Genomic DNA, 14,254 nt, shown 5'->3' on the forward strand with positions numbered 1-14,254 from the left:
TGTTTATAAATCCGATGAACAAAAAAATATTATAGTTGTCAAATGGGCAGATAACAAATTGTACTTCTTGCTAGCACTGGTTGTGGGATTGATCCAGTCAATCATGTACAAAGGTATTCTAAAGAACATAAAAATAAAATAAACGTGCCATGCCCAAATCTAATCACTCAATACAATAAACACATGGGTGGAGTGGATAAAGCTAACTCTTTATTGGGTCTTTACAGAAGTCCAAGTCGTAGTAAAAGATGGTACTTTCCAATAGTTACCCGGCTCTTAGATATCTGTATTATAAATGCTTGGATATTATATCAAAATGACAGTAAAGCCAATAATATAAATTTTATGCCTCTCAAGAAGTTTAGAATGGAACTAGCTAGGTATTTGTCCAACACTGGAAAGAACAAAGTAAAGCGAGGCCGTCCATCAAGTATAGAAAATACAGATAACATTATTCGCCACCCTCTTGTTGTAAGACCTGATGATGCTACCAGAACAGATGCGTTAGGTCACTGGCCACTTTTTACCGCTAAAGGAAGATGTAGATTTTGTAAATTTGGCTATACAACTGTGCAGTGTGAAAAATGTAACATGCGGCTTTGTTTTACACCGAACAAAAATTGCTTTTTATCATTCCACCGTTAGAATTAGGCCTATATTTATAATTTTTTAGTCTTAGGTACTTTTAATTTTTTTATTAAATCAATAAAATGTCCTTTAGTTAAACAGTTTTTTATTTATGATTAACAAAATTTTGAGATCTTCATTAGTGAAGTTATCAGTATCAAATAGTGTTTCTTGACTGGCAATGTTGCTTGTAGGCAACGGATTCAAAAACCACTTTCCCCTATCTCCTTCTGGTTTTTTTGTACCACAGTGTGTTTTTGAGAGTTATATAAGATTATATACACAATAAAATAATTTTGCGACATCTATTTTTGGTGTTGCCAGATACCGGGTTAAGCAAGTCTGAAAGCTAAAAATATTAAATTTAAAAAATAAACATTCCTATAGGCAGAAGGTTAAGGAATTTTACAAATTGTTCAATTTTACATTTTGCTACCAAGGTTTCACTTGTTGAACCGATGATAGGGTTGGTCTGTCTTTGTAACTGGTATCTTGGACACTCTACAAGGACATGCTTAACACTGAGTGGAACGTTCCAATTGTCACATAAAGTAGGATTAGTGTGGCCGATTATATGCCTGTGGGTAAGTCGAGTATGTCCTAGACGAAGTCAAGTAAGAACGACTTGATGAGCCCTGTTAGAAATTTGATATTTCCACGGTTTTACACATATTTTCACTTCGCGAAGTTTTAAAGTTAAACTGTTCCACTGCTTTTACCACAAATTTTGAACCTTCTGTTACGATAATTATGGCGTTTAAAACTGTAAATATATTATGACTAATTCTTTTATATATATAAATTATTTAATAATAAATAAATTAGAATAAAAACATTACACTTCACTTTAATAAATGATCTTATATCATTTAGCACTACATTTCTTACTTATTTTACTCGCGGTTTTACTGTTTCTTGCTTGTTGGGAAATGAAGTCTGCATTTTCGTTTCCTTGAAGTCCAATGTATAAAGGAACCCATCGAAATTGTACAGTATGGTTGCTGTTTTGTATGGTAGCTAGTTCTTTTATTAGGAGATCAATTAGACGTGTTGTGTAAAGCTGGTTAATGGTGTTGATGGAACTGAGGGAATCGGTAAATATAAGAACTTTGGATTACCAAAGAATTATATCAGAGTTAATATGAGTGAGAGCTTGGTAGATAGCATATAGCTCGCCTTTGTGTATTTATCATCAAAATAGGAGTAGGAAGTATCGGTCTTTCTAAAGATTTTTAAGGATGTGTCGGATTAAGAAATGCTGATTGTCCAAGGAGAAGGAATTCCTATGAAATTGTAATAGGTGTTTGGTATCGGAATTTGTAAAGCCATAAGAGTTTGCCTAACTATTTTGTAGAATGGTGATTTCACATTCCTATTTTAATTATTTAAGTTTTTAAAAGGATCAGTGAATACGTTGTGTCTAATTGGATGGTTCGGATTAGAATTAGCGACAAATGCAAATGCAAATGCTTCTGTGACTATTCTAAATTTTGAATAATGTTAAGTTAAGTTTAACTGCCGCATGGTGAATCATCCGATCACGTCTTAACAATAACAACTGTAAGTGATAATATTTATTATACAAGCAACGAGCAAATAAATAGTAATTATTATATTGTCTATCAACCAATTAAGGGTATACTATTTATAAATGAATAACATTTCTACTGAGCAAGAGTAGTTTATTTAAATCCACGTAACAAAAGAACCACCGCTTAATGGAAATATACCAAGTCGAAGGATAATCCGAAGTAATTATACCTTATAATTACTTGTACCCAGCCGAAGTATTTATTCGGCCCACTTGGACGGTGCAGAGGAACCCAGCCCGTTCCAGCATATACTGTGGAACCGTAATCTACTTTAGATCTTATTAGGGTTTTATAAACATGGATTAAGCAGTTATAATCCGCTTCATAGTTTTTATGAAAGAGAGTTTTCATTATATTGATTCTACTTTGGAACGTTTTTTTAGTTTGCAGTATATGTTTTCTCCATGTTAGTTTCGTATCGAAGATCATTCGTAAAAACCTATTGTCGTCAGCGTAATTTAAGATTTGGTTATATAAATTTATTTGTGGTTTAATTGAATCACGTTTCTTTGTAAATAACAAACACTTTGATTTGCTGAGTGGCAACTGAAATCCTGTTTTCTTTGACCAGTTTTCGAATTCGTTAAGTGCGGTTTGTGAATGACGCTGAACTGAGAATATATTTTTTCCTGAAGATATTAACACCAAATTATTTGCATATAATCTGCTACGAATCCAGCTAGATTTTAATGGTATAATATTATTTATGGCAATTAAAAATAGCGTTGCTCTTATTACAAACCCTTGAAGAGTGACATTTGCTTGTTGTCTCATTGAAGATGTGCAGTGGATAAGACTTAGTTGAAAATTCCGTTGTGTAAGAAAATTTGAAATGTAATTAATGATATTACCTCTAAACAGATATATGTCTATGGGAATGAAATAAAGAGCAGAGTTAAACAAGCCAGAAATGCTTTTTTGAGGCTTCTTAAGTTTCTGACTGATCGAAAATTGGACTTCAACCTCCGATACAAGATGCTTTAAGTGTTACGTGTGGCCTGTTCTCTTGTACGGAATGGAAGCATGGACGTTACAGACCAGTTCCATTAACAAACTTAAAGTGTTTGGTGCCTGCGTTGAATGCTTAGAATATCATGGACGGACAGGGTCAGAAATGAGGAAGTACTCAGAAGAGCGGGCTTACAGGATAGGGTACTTTTTAGTTATGTAAAAAGTAAGAAGACTGAATACTTGGGACACATATTACGAGGAGAAAGATATACTTCTCAGCAACTGATACTCGAAGGGAAGATAGAGGGTAGGAGAGGTCTGGGACCTAAAAAAATATCATGGCTGCGCAATATTCGACAATGGACAGGAATCCACAGCTATGAAATGCTTCGCAATTTTATGAAATGCTATGAAATGCTTCGCAAAACAGAATTATTTAATCCTGACTATTTAACATCTCACCTGACAAGACGATGTACGCTGGACGCATACGCAGAAATGCACGGCACCTTAAGAAGAAGAAGAACCTCTAAAATTTCATGTATGAAGTGTTCTTATTATTTCATAACGCCATGCCGTCTTAAATACTTTGATAATATCTATGAACACTGCAATATTTTTCTGTTTGTTCGTAAAAAATTCAAGAATTTTAGACTCTCAATCAATGAGGTTATCAGTAGTAGTTCGGTTTTGTCTAAATACACTCTGCTTATTTATCAGCTAATTTTCTTTTAACATTTATAGCAATCTTTTGTTAACTAGTATTTCCATGACTCTGCACATTGCATTAATGAGTGAGACTGGTCTATATGAGGAAATATTAGTATGTGCGTTGTTAGGATTGAGAATAGGTATATTTATTGAGATACTCCAGGAAGTTGGAAATATATTATTTAAACATATTCTGTTAAAAATTTTTAAAAGAATACATTTAGCCTTGTCTTGTTTTTTTTCCAAAAATATTAAAGGTATATTATCAGGTTCATGAGAAGAGTTTTTAGTAGTATTAACTTTAAGTTCATCTAAGGGTAAAGGGATATTAATAAAACTATTATCTTTATCTTAACAATCAAGTTGTTGTTTTTCTGTGTTGATTTTGTGTAGTATAAACTCTTTAGAATAGCTTCTATTGCTGGAGTTTGTTTCGAAATATGTAGCAAAAGCATTGGTTATTTCATTGGGTTTTTTATTACATTAATATTAATAAAAGGTACTGGATACAATTTGTTTTTTCCTGATATTTTACGAATATTGCGCGAGACTGTAGATAAAGGTATTGAACTATTTGTATTTGAGAAAAATTTACTCCAGTTGGTTTTTCGAACAGTTTTTATTATATACCTAGGATATGCTCTCTATTTTTTGCGTTTTTGCATGTTTAGTTGTGTTATTATATTTTTTAATTTTGTTGACAGGTACCTTATATTGCTTAATTGCGTTTTGACATTCTATGTTCCACCATGGTAGAGGTCTGTGTTTCCTTAATATTTTGTTTTTTCCTACATATGTTTATGCCGCGTATATAATAATATGTATTAGTAGAAATGTGAGTTTTATTTATATCAGTATTGTTAGAACTGGCGTCTAGTGATTATAATATGTTTAGTCTAATCTATAGTCTATGTTTATTTATATGGCCTCGGCGTATTTATTCCAATTAGAGTTTTTCACGATTCATTTTCGGACTGGTTGGTGCTGAGAGGTAATGTTATCGTAAAATACAGATACTTTTATTGGGCAATGGTCGCTTCTATATAAAAAGGGTAGAGGATCCCAGTTAAGTGCGATTGAAAGACTTGGGTCACAAATCAATTGCTCGATTACCGATGTTGTACCATTATGTACATTATATCTGGTTGGTCGTCCATCGTTAAGAATGTTTAAGTTTTCTGTCGTTAACAGGTCTTCGATTAGTCTGCCTTTGGTATTAAACTTTGTTGTGCCCACATTTGGTTGTGATATGAGTGCTTTAAAGTCGGTTATTAAGAGGACTGCCTTTGAGGTAATATAAATACAGCATACATTAATGCATTGGGAAGCTTTAACTGAGAAGGCTACAACTTCGATATCTCTTGTAAGAGGAATTTTTGGTGCTTTAAGGGTAATATTAACATAAATAACCACTCCACCACTTGCTTTTTAATGATTGTTTCTATTTTTATAAAAAGTTATTCAGTTTATTAGTTATCACTTTGGTTATTAATTGTAGTGTTATGTTTAATAAATTAATTCCTCTGTAATTTTTCGGGTCCGATTTGTCTCACTTTTTGAAGAGAGGTATCAGCATGCTTGATCTCTATTCTCGAGTAATTCGGTTTTGTTCTATTTTTTTTTGGATAAGTTTTAATAGTTGTTTGGTCAGAACTGGTCCTCCGTAGTTTAGGAGTTCTTTCGGTATTCTGTCCTCTACTGGTGATTTTCTATTTTATAATTTCCTTAACGCTTCCTTTACCTCTTCCTCCTCAATATTTATATCTTTGTTTGTCGTCACCTCTGGTGTTGGTGCTTCACTATCGTTACCTTAAGCAAATAGGGTTTGAAAGTAGTCTACCCATATTTCCTTCTGTTTTGTTTATATTAGTTCGTTTATCTCTTTTCTCTGTCCTCTGATCATTCTTCATATTATTTTTGTGTTCCGTAGAAGTCGTGATCCATCTGTTTTGAGAAGCTCTGTCAATGTTCCCTTTTTATTTGTCCACCTGAAGTATTCTTTTCTAACATTGCGGTCAGCTTAAACTATGTCGACAATCATCATCAAGGCCCTTCATTCCTGATGGAATATTTGTCGCTTTAACTTAGAGCTAGCAGATTCGCTTATTGCGGTGAATCACTCCCATTCTTCTTGTTCATTTTTAGAATTTGTTGTTTGACTTGTTTTCGTTACAATTTTCTTTTATTCGATCTGTGCGTACTTCCCTCCAGTTTCTCACTTTTAGGATTTTTAAAACTCTCATGACCTGGTTCTCTCATCTTTCTCTGTGTCTTCCCCTTGGCTTTTTAGTTTCTAGCTTTCATCTGGCGACCTTCTTAATCAGTAGGTCGTTTTTCCTTCTTTCTATGTTTTCCAGCCATCTTAATTTCTGCGCTTTAGTAAATCTAACTATATATCTTCCCTTTATTATGGCTTTTTATTTCTGGTTCTCCGTTTTCCATTGGTCCCATATTTCTTTTGAAAATTTTCCTTTTAAATATTCTAAAGATTTGTTTATCTTTATTTGCGAGGCATATTGTCTCAGCTGCAGTTTTGTATTTCTGGATAAAAATTTTTTCAATAAAATCCTTTATAAAAAGGTATATAAAAAACCCAGTCGGGCTATGTTAAATGGACAAAACGTTTTCGGAATAAGTATTCCATCATCAGTGTCAGGTTAATACATGAATGTAGCCACTAAATATGGGGCTAAAAACCCTTTAAAATTACTAAAAGAAATTTAGTTTACATTATGTTTTGTTTAAAATTAAGATGGTAAAGTTTAGTTTAGTTTGGTAATTTTTAAAGGGTTTTTACCCCCATATTTAGTGGCTACATTCATGTATTAACCTGACACTGATGATGGAATACTTATTTCTAAAACGTTTTGTCCATTTAACATAGCCCGACTGGGTTTTTTATATACCTTTTTATAAAGGATTTTATTGAAAATTTTTTTAATATATGGTATACAGCCAACTACAGGAACTTAGTTTCCTTGTGGATTTCTGGATAAGTTTTTTTCCTTCATTAGCTTATGGTATCCCTAGTATGTTCTGTTCCCTGCTAATATTTGCTCTGTTATTTCTTCACTTCTACTGTATTTATCCTGTCTTGTTATCTTCTTTTCGAGAACAGATAAAAAATTTTATTTTTCCTCGTTAATTTGCACACCTCTTGTTTGCGCTTTATTTTCCAGGGATATTACTGCTTCTTTTAACCTTTCCTTGTCTCTTCCCATAAAAACTATATCACCTGCATATGCTACTATTTGTGCTGAGAAGTGAGCTAGAGTTTCTTAAATTCCGCCGGCCTTGACTGTTCCGTCCACTGCTATGATGAATAGTGTGGTTAACAGGGAGTCGCCTTGTCGCACTCCTGTTTCTATTTCAATTAAGTTTGTGATACCTTCTTTGGTTGTTATTTTAGATCGAGATCCATTAATTGTCAGTTTTCTGTTAATGTGTTTACCTTTGCCGGTATACATATCATGTTTTCTGATTCATTTTCATAACTTCCTGGTGATCTTTTAGTATTGTTCTTCCTCTAGGTTTTCCTTTGTGTCTGCTTTCTCCTATATTATAAACTTATTACCGTATATGTTTTTTGGTCCATATTTATCTTAATATAATTTAGCGATGCCTTCTTGCCCTTTTCCCTTGTTTTATTTAAATGTTGCCTCAAAATGGAGCATGACATGGTGCAAACAATTAAAATTAGGCCAAATGGGGTTTTGACATGACAAAACAAAAATCCTAGAAACAGTTAAATCATCTGTAGATCAGAATAATATCACAACTCAAATTAAAAACAACAAACCAATGCACGACTTGTTCTGTGCTTTTTGTAAAAGCCAAAACTTACTCCAGAAGAAGGTGGAGCAATTAGAATTAAATAGACGAATAGCAACTAGCGAATAATTTTTGGTTTATGATTTTTACGACCGCGTACAGGAAACCATCAATAAATTAAACCCAAGTAACTAACCTGAGCTTATTTGGTTCATAGATGAAACCAGTTTTTCTTCCGATCCTTCTCGTATTAAGGGTGAGGCTGGAAAAGGTAAAAAGTTCATAGGAATATACAATGCTCAGGAAAAGAAAATACTTCTTTCATGATAATATGTACTTTAGCTTCCGGCAGATTACTACCACCACCAATTTTTTTTCAAGGAGCCAACTTATAGTCAAGCTGGAAGGGACAACATAAAATACCTAAAAAATTTGTATGCTTGCTTGGAAAAAGGTTAGATGACGACCAATATTTGACAGCATCGGTTTATCAAATATTGTGCAACAGTGCCCCAAAGACCATTAATTACAATTCTCGATTTCAAAAGTACAATTTAACGGACAATTGCAGAAAATATAACTTTACTGAAACTTTCAGCATACATCACGGACCTTTTACAATCTTTGGATATATGCTACTTTGGATCACTAAAGATTCGTTGAAATGAAAAATTAATTAACTAGTAACGTGAAAATCAAAGAAAGTTATCGAAAGCTGAATTTTTGGAGTTACTGTGTGAATTATGAAACAAAGGAATAAATAAGGAAACAATCATTGCTTCCTTTCCTAGTACTAGAGTCTTTCCCTGTGACAAAATAAATTATTCCACAGACCCTTTGACTTCTGAGAAAAACTGAACAGGTACTATAATGCAGTTGACCAACTAGAAATTTCTCAGGAACTAGTTTTTCCCAGCAGTTCCTTAATTGTACAAATATTACTAACTATACTTTGTCTTAATCTCGAAATGTTCTCAATAAAACACTTTAACTGTACTCTAAAAAACAATTCATTCTCTGCGTCAGAATCTACATCCAGTGTTTCTGTAGCCGTTTCCAGCATAAGTTATGGTAGAGTCGACAATAATCAAATTCCTATCTCTTTCAAGTCACTTCTACTGGCGATGGTTAAAAGGGCCGACTTCAAATCCGCAAAAAAAGGCGCAAATAGATGGATTTGCTAAAGCATTATCTAGTTTTAAATACATGCAAAAAATTATTTCTAAAACTGAAATAGAAAACGCACATAACAAAAAAACAAACAACAAGAAGAATGTGGTAGTAAGTGACAGTGTAAATGTGACGTGATATTAAGGAGGTCATCTACATACTCGTACAATTTGCCAAGAAAAATAAAATTTTATATTACATTGCTTTTATTACATCAGTAGGTAATGGTTCCAATATAGTATCTTAATTATCTTCGTCGTAAAGGCAATTCATTCATATATCCTTCCAATCCAAAAACGACTTCTTCTTAACGTGCCCAATCACTAAAACCATTGACGATCATCATGGTCCATTTGACTCTATCTGCAGCCGTTCTGAAAAGTTCTATTGACGTTTTCCCACTTCATTGGCTCAGATTCTTTAGCCAGGACGTGCGTCTTCTCCCCGGTCCTCTTTTGCCTTCCACCTTGCCTTATATGACTAGCCGCATCAATTCGTATTTCTCGTTTCTTAGTAGTACCAAAGTAGCTCATTTTCCTTTTCTTTGTAGTATTGAGTATTTCTTTATGTTTTTTCATTCTTCGTAGCGTTTCCGCATTTGCTATGTGTTGTGTCCAAGATATTTTCCACATTCCTTGATAACACCACATTTCAAAGGTAATGAATTTTTTCTCTGTCACCCCTGTAATTGTTCAGGCCTCAACTCCAACAGGACAGAGAACACGTAGCATCTCAATACTCTAGTTCTAATTTCGATATTGAGTTTTCCATTGCATAATATTGCTTTTATCTTATTAAAAGCACTTCGAGCGATCTCAATACGCTGTTTTATTTCCGTACTTCTATCCCATTCTTCATTTAGTTCGCAATCTAAGTACTGATATCTGTGCACCCTGCCTAAAAGTTTTCCTTTAGCATAAACACTTTCGTCAATCTTGTACTTGCTTACCATCATGATTTTTGTTTTAGTTGTATTCAGTGCCATTCCATACCTTTCGCAGTATTGGATAATGCGATCAACCAAGATCTGTAGTCCTTCTCTGCTGTCCACTAGGATTATTGTGTCATCTGCTTATCTAAGAATATTCAAAAGTGCTCCGTTAATAAATATGCCTTCATTTGCGTCTTTTAATGACTTTTTAAACAATTCTGAATACATATTAAAAATTAAAGGAGAAAGCACACATCCTTGTCTTACTCCACGATTTATAGGTATTTCGTTCGATTTTTGTTGGTCTATTCGTATTATGGCTTTCTGGTATCGGTATATATTGGCAATGATTCTCACGTCTTCGTCATCTAATTCTGTCTTCTGCAGTATTTTTGTCATTCTTAGGTGTTATCCATTGTCGAAAGCTTTTTCGAAGTCGACTAGACGAATATGAATACGTCGCAATTGACATCTGGACATCGTTCAATTAGTGTTTGTACAGTAAATAATGCTTCTCTGGTGCCAAAGCCTTTTTTGAATCCCAATTGGTTTTCAGCTATTCTATCATCTAGCTTTTTATAGATACGTCTTATATCACTCGTAAGAACACTTTTAGAATATGGTTTATTAAGCTAATTGTCCTGTGCTCTTCACACTTCATTGCGTTTGATTTGTTGGGTATTGGAATAAATATTGATATTAACCATTCTTTCAGTATCTCTGCCGTATAATAACTTAATAATTATGTCATTAAATAATTCTATTAGTGTGTCCATATGATTTTTGTTAGTATTCTTAAGATTTCTGTAGTTATTTCATCTGGTTCCATGGCCTTCTCATTTTTTATATGATTTGGCGCTTTCTCAATTTCGTCTTTTGCCATTTTTTCCTCTTGGTTGAATTACTTCAATTTTCTCGTCGTCTTCGAATAGCTCTATTATGTATTCTTCCCATCTGTTTATTTTATCTGTACATTCCGTTATTATCTTGTTATTTTTATTCATGATAATTCCGATACCCTTCTTCTTGTATATTCCAGCTGTCTCTTTGATTTTCCAGTGTATGTTAAAACCGTCATGTTCTTTATCTTACCTTTCTATTTCTTCACACTTTTCTGATAGCCACAGTTCCTTTACTTCTTTGATTTTCTGTTTGATTATTTTATTAATTTTTTTGTACTGTTGTTCGTTTTTATTCTTGTGTGCCCTTCTTTTCGTCATCAGTTTTTTTATCTCTTATGTGATCCATTGTTTATTTTTAGATGATGTGTCTTCTTGAAGTTTTTGTTTTGTGATATTTCTCAAGATCTCCTCTACTTTTTTCCATTTATCTGTTGTTGTCAATTGCTTTTGCCTTTCTACTTCCTGAACTTATCTGTGCACTTGTTTTATGATTTGATGGTATATTATATCAGATTGTTATAGTTTTCTCAGATTGATTCTCTGTGTTTTGGCAGTTGTTTTAACTTTTTTAACTTGAGTTTTATGTTTGCTAGAACTGGATTGTGGTCACTTGTTAGGTCTGCTACTGGGTACGCTTTAGCCGATATTATGGCATTTCGGAATCCTTGATTTATTATTATGTAATCTATTTGGTTTCTTATTATAATTTCACCATTATCTCTAGGTGCTTTCCATGTATATATTATTCGATTTGGAGGTTTATACCACGTGTTTTTGATAATGAGTTCATTATCTTTGCAAAACTGAACTAGTCTTTTACCTCTTTTTACGTGTTTCCAGTCCGTGTTCTCCTACTACTTCTCCATCTCTTCATTTCCCTACCTTCGAGTTTAAGTCACCTAAAATCAAATTTACTTCTTCTTTTTTAGTTTCATTGAATGTTTTGTTTAAGTCATTGTAGAAGCTGTTTACTTCTTCGTCTGTGCTAGCAGATGTTGGTGCATACACTACAATGATGTTTATGTTGCGCGGTATAGCGTTTAATTTCAATAGTGCCATTCTATCAGTTATCGGTATGAACCCTTTGACTGATCTTTCGATTTTTTTGCTGATGACTATTGCTACCCCATTGCGTTTTTGTGTGTTGTTATCTCCGGAATAGTAAAACACGTAGTTATCTATGACACTTCTGCCGCTGTTAGGCCATCGGACTTCACTACATCCAAGGATATCTATCTTTAAGCGTCTTATTTCTTGTGTTAGAATATGGACTTTTCCTTGTTGGTACAAACTCCGCACGTTTTAAGTGCCTATTTTTGTCAGTGTATTTAGTTGGATGGCTGGTTTTGTAGATGTTTTTCTCAATACATCAGTGGAATTTCGCTTGTTGACGACCTGAAAGGCCCTGTGATCTTTTAGGTTTGTTCTTCTCCTGCCGGATCTCGGCTTCAGATTTCCGTGATCAGTAATGTGTACTGGTTTTGTTACCATTGCGATCATTGTCATGATGATTGTTCTTGGGATATCCTTAAGGATCTTTAATGTGGTAGTCATTCCGTGGCTTTCCATATCCTTATGCCGTTGGTTACTTATTTGTAACTCCTCCACCTTAGGGGTCAATTTCTTAACGCCAGTACAAGAGAGTGCCCTGCCGCTTACTTATTCATCCGCTTGAAGCCGTTGGTCAATAAGTAGATGATTGCTTATGCCGGCAATCGTACGGTGGAATTTTCGCCACATCTGGCTACCCTCACTTAGTTTAGCCTGCAGACCAATGCAGTTGCCCGGGGTGTGGCACGTGGAGCCATAAGTGAGAGTTAGTTGTCTTATGAGGACCAGTTATCAAGAACCATCTACCATCTATGACGCTCGATGTGATCGTTTCCGATCAAAGGTGCTACCTCTATAGCATAACTCTACACCAATACACCCCGAAAACGTACGAGATCTAATCCGACTTTCTATGGTTAGACAGAACACATAAAGAAGTTACTTATATTTGAAATATATCTTTTATCTTAAAATGTTTAATATTAATGAAATTATTAATCTGAAATAATTATTGAATAAAGAAAAACTGTGGCATTCTAAATTTTTCTATTACTGGTCTGTATTTTTAACACTATGTCGAGAGAGATTATTAATTTTTATCGCTTCGAATAAGCCTGTGTTTAAAAGACCCTTGTTCTTAAAAGAACTTTTTCGTCATAAATTATGCTTGGGGCTAGCGTATTTCGTAAACAAATACGTTTTCTTTTAAACCACACATTTATAGAGTCTTACTGGAAATTCACTTATTGCTGCTACTATTCACTCACAAACTCCTTTTATTACGTCGAAGCCAACCACGCTTAGCAATATTTTTGCCAAAGAGCTAAAGATATGGTATTTTAACATCTGGAGTAACATCTGTTTATCTCCACGACTAAGGCCCTATCATCAGGTTAACACACTATTATGAGTGAACTAGTTTATAATAATGTTTTTTTGCTTTTAGGGACAGTAACTTTGAGCATTTTTGGCGTTGTGTAAAAAGAGTTAATGTTGTGTTTTTTTTAGTATGTTACTAAATTATGTAACATTGTAATTTTGTAACGTTTCTTAAGTAAAACGGAACAATGGTCAATGATATTCGTTCAGATTGTAGTCAAAGATTCATTTGATTTTCAATTTATTTTTGATAGATATTAAAGTTTTCATTAAAAAATTTCCATGTTGTCTATTATTAAAAGTACATAAATGACTGTTTTAAAGTCTTAAAAAAATGTTTAATAACAGTATGCGTCATTATGTTTTTTTATAATTATGTTTCTATTATTAAAAATTTTTAGTATAAATAAACAATGTGTACAGTTTTTTTTATTACAGTTTGTTTGAAAATTTAATAAACGTTATTTTTTGTGGCGTGTTATTTTATTTTTAAGTAAAGACTTTATAAATTATTTAAATTTTGTTGTAGAAAATAATATAATAATTCTTCTAAAGTATTTTATTGAATATATAACCTTTTCTTACAGCTTATGGTTAGATATATCAATTTTTATAGTTTTTCGTCGGTAATTTGCTGATATGTTTTCTGACGTGTACTTTTTGTGTTTTTCTGATGTTTTTTAGACAAATGTTTGTTTAGTTTATTTATTCTTGAGCTCCTTCGTAAGTTTCAGGTTAAATCTTATTGGCGCACATGTTGTTTTACAGTTTAGCTGTATTCCGTGTTTCTTGTTTTTCTTTGTCAAACTGTTAAATTTTTTGTTCAATTGTTTATCTATCTATTTTGATCTACAATTTTTTTACCATCTGTATCTTTACCGACCCCAATAAAGCTTTCTGACTTGAGCAACGTGGTCTTCGTTAAGTTTTGTGAACGAAAAGCTGTTTATTATCAACCTTTTGCATTTTTTTACATTACGAAACTTTATATTCCAAAACCAGCTGTCATGCCCAATGACATTGAAGTTCCCTTTTACTTTGGTGGAGATGAGACTTTTCCCCTGAAAAAAAAAAATTATGCGACTATATACTCAAAAAGTTCTTGACAACGAGAAACGCATATTTAACTACAGGTTATCAAGAGGCCGTGGATATGACATTCAATAGAT

This window comes from Diabrotica undecimpunctata, chromosome 8, assembly GCF_040954645.1.
Source record: "Diabrotica undecimpunctata isolate CICGRU chromosome 8, icDiaUnde3, whole genome shotgun sequence".
In the NCBI taxonomy this organism is placed as follows: domain Eukaryota; kingdom Metazoa; phylum Arthropoda; class Insecta; order Coleoptera; family Chrysomelidae; genus Diabrotica; species Diabrotica undecimpunctata.